Here is a 6,899-nt window from a genome sequence, read left to right as displayed (position 1 = left end):
TATGCAGAATCTCCTACATAGATCCCACTTCAAGTGGTTGACAGTGGTAGCAGGGCACCATCTAGTTCTTCTGGTCTCATAGTCGTATAGGCTGAGGATCGCATGGTGTACCAGTTGCTAGGACTAATTGTTTCCGTGAATTTTTGATTTTCTTTATTTTTCTTTGCTCTGGACGAGGAGAGACTCATCGTTGCATCTAGATGGCTGCTTGCAAGCTTTTTAGATCCCAGTAGCTGCTCACCAAAGTAGGAGGTGGAACAATGTTTTGTGTAGTATGTTGTGCCAATTGAGCTTGATGTCCTCTGCGACTATGGTCCCGCAGAGCTCCTTTTTTAAAGTAAAGTACCAGAGAATTCTTTAAGAAAGTTATTTCCATTGGCAGCATGAGAAAGTTTATTCTTAGAAATTCCTCAGTTTCTCTTTGTCATTCAGATCTGCCACTGCTTCCAGATTTAACAACCTCAACACAAAACGACCAGCTATTCTGAGCGCACAGTACGTTAAGTCCCAAACTTCCCCAAACTTCGAGTGGACCATGGAGAGGCAGGCAGTCGATCTTGGAACTGAATGAGGCAACGGCCTGCGTTCACGGACGCTCAGGCCTTGAAAGAATAGACTGTAAAGCCTGGAAGAGAGCCCAAGCATTGAATGATCGTGAGCAAACCGAGAGGAGCGTAGGGAAAAGGTGGGAGGATCAACATAAATCTCCGGCAGGACACTGTAGTCTTTATTGGACGTGTGAATGTGGACTAAGGAGCCTTGGTGACACAGTGTTTAAGCGCTCGGCTGCCAAATGAAAGACGGGCAGTCTGAACATACCAGCTGCACCGCGGGAGAAAAATGTGACAGTTGACTTTCTTAAAGATTTATGGCCTTGGAAACCTAATGTAAGGTCGCTAGGAGTCGGAAACGACTCTACAGCAGCTTTTTTTTTTTTTTAAGTGGCAATGGAAAGAAGCCCTGATGGCTCAGTGGTTGAACACTCGGCTGCTAATGCAGTGAAAAATCTGAGTCACCATGATTTGTACTAATTACTTTTGTTTGTAACTCAGGAAAATAAATAGAGACGCTGTGAGCAGGATTTGAACCTGCGCGGGGAATCCCCATTGGATTTCGAGTCCAACGCCTTAACCACTCGGCCATCACAGCTTGATGTTACAGTACCTTTTGTACGTTGAAAATAAATACTGATAAGGCTATGAACACTATAATCTTGTCTCTTAATGTTAGCTGTTGCCATCTCCATATCCCAGTTTTGTTTTCCAGTTTCACTGGCCTTATTTGAGTTCCTTCCACTGTTACTAATTTGGCATGTTTATTTTCAGGAGTACACAAAAGGAAGTCATTCTCCAAGGCTCCTCCTCAGACCTTTCCTGCCTCACTCAGTTTTATTTCATCTCCTCAAATCCCTAATCTCAACCTGTTTGAGAGAATGTAACATTCCTGTTTTAATTTATTCTCTGCAGCATTATATGTAATAGCAACATTGGAAATCTAATTGCTCAGAATTATTTAATTAGCAAAATAATGTACATCTACACAACGAAGTGCCATACGTAATTAAAAGATTATAAGGAAGATAATTATGTATGTATATTTTAAAATAAGGGCACTCTAGTAGCATAGTACCTAAGGCACTTGACTGCTAACCAGAAGGCTGGCCGTTCAAACCTACCAGCCACTCCTCCGAAGGAAGGTTGGGCAATCTACTTCCACAGAGATACTGGCTTGGAAACCCAAGAAGGGGTTATTATGAGTTGGGTCTGACTCGATGGCACATAACAACAACAGTGTTTTAAAATAAAGTCGAGGTTTAGAACAATGTGTATAGAATGTGTTAGAATGTGTATAGAATGCTGTCATGGAAGATATATTTGCATTAGATTGTATATGTATCTTATAAAAAATTCTTGAAAGATAATAAACTAAACAACAGCAACCAGTTGAGAGGCTAGAGACTGACCTGAAGAGACGGAGATTATGAAAATACGGGGTTCAGGAGCAGGAGGGAAAAGATCATTGTGTGGTTTTTAGACTTCAGATGTTCCTATACAAAACTAAATTAAAATTAAATACTATAAAAGGAATTGTTGTTATTGTCAGAACAATGTCAGTTCTAACTCATTGCCTCCTTATCTATGTACAATAGAATGAAACACTGCCTGGTCCTGGGCCACCCTCACAATTGTTGCCATGTTTGAACCCATCATCACAGCCACTGTGTCAATCCATTTCCTTGAGTGTCTTCCCATTTTTCGCTGACCATCTACTTTACTAAGCATGGTATCCTTCTCCAGGGACTGGTCCCTCCTCATAACATGACCAAAGTTGAGAGATGAAGTCTGGCCGTTCTTATTTCTAAGAAACATTGCAGCTGTACTTCTTCCAAGACAGATTTGTTTGTTCTTTTAGCAGACCATGGTACCTTTCAATATTCTTTGCCAACATCAGAACTTGAATGCATCAGTTCTTCTGTGGTCTTCTTTACTCATTGTCCAGCTCTCATATACATATGGAGCTACTGAAAGTACCATGACTTGGGTCAGGCACGCCTTGGTAGTTTTCAAAGTGACATCTGTGTACTTTAACATTTTAAAGAGGTCTTTTGCAGCAGATTTGCCCAATGCAATTGTTGTTTGATTTTTGACCGCTGCTTCCATGGGCTTTGATTATGGATCCAAGCAAAACAAAATACTTGACAATTTCAAACTTTTCTGCTGAAGTCTTTGATCTTCATCAGTAAGGGCTTCAAATGTTCTTCACTTTCAGCAAGCAAGGTTGTGTTATCTGCATACTGCAAGTTGTTAACGAGTCTTCCTTCTATCCTGATGCCATGTTCTTCATATAGTCCACCATCTCTGATTATTCATTCAGGATACAGATTGATAAGTATGGTGAAAGGATATAAGAAGAGGAAGGGGTAAGAAAAAAACCCACAAAAACAAAACTGAGCTCCTCCACCTCCTGTGGAATGGTTAGTAGAGCCAGAGTTCTGGAACTTAGAGATACTGAAGGCTCTGAATGATGCCTGGTATCCCAGAGGAGCTAGTAGGGCAAATGAGATTGAAGACCATGCTGGAAGCCTGAGGCAAAAAGCTAGAAGGCTCCAAAATGTCATCTGAACCTGGATCTGGACTCACAGGACAAGGGAGACCTGGGAGACTCTAGGAAAATCATTCAGTTCTCAGATCATTCTGGAATATTCTTCAGATACCAAATTGGATCTTCCATTTGTAGATGGTATTTGTGTAGCCATGATTGGCTAGTACCTCTGAAGACCCGACTCATCCTCTGCACGGCCTGATTTTGAAGACTTTTGGGCAGCTCTTTAATTTGCTCTAGAATATTCTGGGGGAATCGCAAGATAGTCTCTCTCCACAGAGTAATTTCTATGGGTTATTTTGTCCAATTCCACAGAATTTAAATAGCCTAAACTTCCTCCTTCAGGTCTGTGAGTATGGTCTTAAAAGTCTATCTGTATGCTCATGCACTCTGTTTTGTATTGTTTTTCCACATTTTTTTTTTTTTTCTATTTTCTGTCTTTGGACTAAGGTGTAGTTCTCCTCACACCAGACAGTTTCCAAGATAAATGCCCGCTCCACCTGGGACTGTTTTCAAGGGGAAGCTTCTCTCTGCTTAGTTTCAAAGAATAGGGAGTGGAATAAAACTCTGTGCAAATGTCCAGCTCTGGGTCCCCAGCTTTTCCATTTAACTGGTTCACAGTTCTTCAACAGACCAGGGGCAGCTGAAGGCAATGTGCTTGGTGACTTCCACTGGTTAGATTCTCAATCTGAAAGGGCAGATTGGAGACTTTAATCTCTCCTGCAACAAAAACCCTGGAAATCTAGCCATAAAGTTAAAAAGTTTTTTTTTTTTTTTTAATTCTGCGAGTTTTTCTTATCTAGATTTTTATTTTCTCCCAAGTCCTTTTACTTTACCAGGGAATTTAGGTGACCCCCCTCCCATCCTCACCCCCCTCCCCAAAAAAGTAGAAAGGAGTGGCTTTTGTTTAAAATGAGGGCATCCTGAAAGCAACCACAGCCCATCTTATTCTTCTGTCCTGGCTCCTCCTTGAGAGTTTTGTCAAGGATCCCGTTCGGTTCTACACAGTTTCTCAGATCAGCCTGATGTCCAACTTCTCCCAGATGACATCCTTACTCTTTCATCTAAAATCCATGCCCACTGACTCACATGTGTGAGACAAAAGGGTCTAAGAGTGGACCCTTCCAATGTGGAGAAAAAGTTGGTGGAGGACATACAGTCAATTATGATTTTCTGTAAAGTTTGAAAGCTTGGTTTTAAAATTTCCCTTAAGGGTCTTTTCTCAGTCAACCTTCCTCTCAATCTCAGGAAGAGGTGGGAATCAAAGGAAGAAGATATTAGATTCCTCATGCAATGGCAGGAATCTTCTATACTCAAATGACAGTCAATTTAGAGGGAGGCAGCACCTCCAAACTTGCAAATATTATTTTATGATTTTTATGTTGGGTTAATACTTAACATCTTCTCTATCGCTAGCACCAATGATAGCCAGCTAAGAGGCACACGTTTAAGAAGGCAATATCCTATTGTGGTGCTGGCGAAGAATGCTGAGAGTATCAATGGACTGAATAAAGAACTAACAAATCTATTCTGGGGGAAGTGCAGCCGGAATGCCCCTTGGAAGTGAGAATGGCCAAACTTCGTCATGCTGTCAGAAAGGAACATTCCCTGGAGAAGGATGTCATGCTTGGTAAGGTGAAGGGTTGACAAAAGAGGGGAAGGCCCTCAACAAGATGGATTTGACACAGTGGCTGCGACAATGGGCTCAAGTATAGTGAGGATCGTGGAGCTGGTGTGGCACTGGACAGTCTTTTGTTCTGCTGTGCATAGGGTCGCTATGAGTCAGAGATGACTGACAGCATCTAATAACAACATCCATCTATTTCTATATAGTCAATAAATCTCATTGTTTCTGTACATTTTGAGAAAGCCACAAAGTGACCAAACTCTTTAGTTATGAAAACCTCAACATCACAGGTGAGCAAATCACATCCCTTTGTAGCAAAACTGGGAATAAGGTATGCAAGTTGTTTAGCAGGTATGATCTTTTCATTTTCTTTGGTAAAATTTTCTTTTATTGTATTTAGTTTTTGGTGGAAATACACGCAGCTCTGGTGTTGGGTGGCAGTGCAACACAGGTCCTCAGTCTCCTTGGGTGGGAATTAGAGACGGTTATCCTCACCCTGTTTGCCTTTGTGGAAGGTAGTTTGGGAGAGAGTCCATGGAATATTTTAGATTCTCACAGGGATCTAAGACCCAAGTGTCTAAGACATACTGGTGCAGAGAGAAAAAGACTGAGGAAGGAATCCTGGGGAACTTATTTTAAGAAATATGCAGAGGAAGAAACTCCTTTGAAGAAGACTAAGACAAATGTGGGAGAAATAGGAAGATAGCCAGACAACTGGTGTCACAGAAGTCAAGGGTGGAGAATATCTCAGGAGGAAATAATAGTAGAAACAATTCAGGCAAATGGTCAGAAATGTAAACAGTACTGAGTAGTATGCAGCTAAAGGCCTTGGAGACATAGGGAGATACAGTGATGAACAAAATATAGTTCTTGCCCTTGTGGAACTTACCTATACAACCAAGAAAACAACTAAATATGATAAATCAGGCCCCAACAGTAATATTAAACTAGTTGTTGTCAGGTGATTGTTGTTCATGGTGACCCCATGTGTTACAGAGTTGTTGTTGTTGTTGTTATGTGCCGTCAAGTCGGCCCCGACTCATAGCGACCCCTCCTTTGGTTTCCGAGGCAGTATCACTACGGAAGTAGGATTGCCCAAACTCCATAAAACCAAAACCAAAACCAAACCAAACACACTCATTGCCCTGGAGTTAGATCCAACTATAGTAATACCTCCAGGGACCTCTTTACCATATTGCCTGGCTAGCTCAGTCAGTAGAGCATGAGACTCTTTATCTCAGGGTCGTGGGTTCGAGCCCCACATTGGGCGTGCAAACAATAGTTTTTGGGAGCTCTGGTCGCATAGTGCCTAAGGCACTTGACTGCTAACCTGAAGGCTGACTGTAGTGATACTGCCTCGGAGGGGTCACTGTGAGTCGGGTCCGACATAAGGGCACAAAACAACAACAGTATCACTAACACAGCAAATTAGATCTCATTTAACAATGCAAACAAAGTTGTTCTGTGACATTGGTTACAATCCCTGCACTGCCACCCAACCATTAACACCCACACCATTTCTAACCTGTCTGGCCTTGTTTCCATCCTTATAGTTCCTCTGCCCTTCTTTGCCTTCTTATCTTCGCTTTTGGGTAAATGTTGACGATTTGGTCTCAGATAGCTGATTGTTTAAAGGAGCAAATTCCTTATGGATATTGCTATTTGTTTTACAGGCCAATCTATTATTTGGCTGAAAGGTGACCTCTGGGAGTTCCATAGGGTGTTCTTGGCTGTATTTTTTTCCCCCCTGCAATTTGCTAAAATCAGTTTATTATACTTGTTCAAATGATACACTTTAATATAATGTAACTAGGACTCTGAATAAACAAGACATCTGGGATAGACTCAGAAATTAGTGTTTCATTACTTCTCACTGGCTTTTAAAAATATATTCAATGGAAGAAGATCCCTCCTCTGCTCATCTCTCTTATTCCATCTCCTGTATGATAAAACGTAATGCAGGCCACACTCCAGAGAAAGTTCCCTTACAGCAGAGCAGTGTACTTAGGTCTAGTCAGACATGAGAACCAATTCAGAAAACTCATTCTTAAGACTTTGTTCCTTGGAACTGAGAGTGGTTCTAGAGGAACAAAATCTGAAGAACCACTCTCAGTACCAATACCAACTGTCTTAGGCTGGGTTCTCCAGAGGAGGAAAACCAGTGAAGTGT

The 6,899-nt window shown here is 41.6% G+C and overlaps 1 protein-coding gene and 2 non-coding genes across 3 annotated transcripts in view; 1 reads left to right on the top strand and 2 right to left on the bottom strand.

Moving 5' to 3' along the window:
* Nucleotides 1–6,899, bottom strand: part of LOC103210983 — a 652,718-nt gene that overhangs the window by 603,516 nt on the left and 42,303 nt on the right. The gene's annotated exons all lie outside the window — the stretch shown is intronic.
* TRNAS-CGA lies at nt 1,068–1,149 on the bottom strand. Its single transcript has one exon. It is a non-coding gene; the product is annotated as a tRNA-Ser (tRNA).
* On the top strand, nt 5,927–5,999 carry TRNAK-CUU. The gene has a single exon. It is a non-coding gene; the product is annotated as a tRNA-Lys (tRNA).

This window comes from Orycteropus afer, unplaced genomic scaffold (assembly GCF_000298275.1).
Source record: "Orycteropus afer afer isolate SDZICR_OR568_19922 unplaced genomic scaffold, OryAfe1.0 scaffold00684, whole genome shotgun sequence".
NCBI lineage: Eukaryota > Metazoa > Chordata > Mammalia > Tubulidentata > Orycteropodidae > Orycteropus > Orycteropus afer.
Note: the sequence above shows the minus strand (reverse complement) of the source record. Positions and strands in the feature narration are given on the sequence as shown.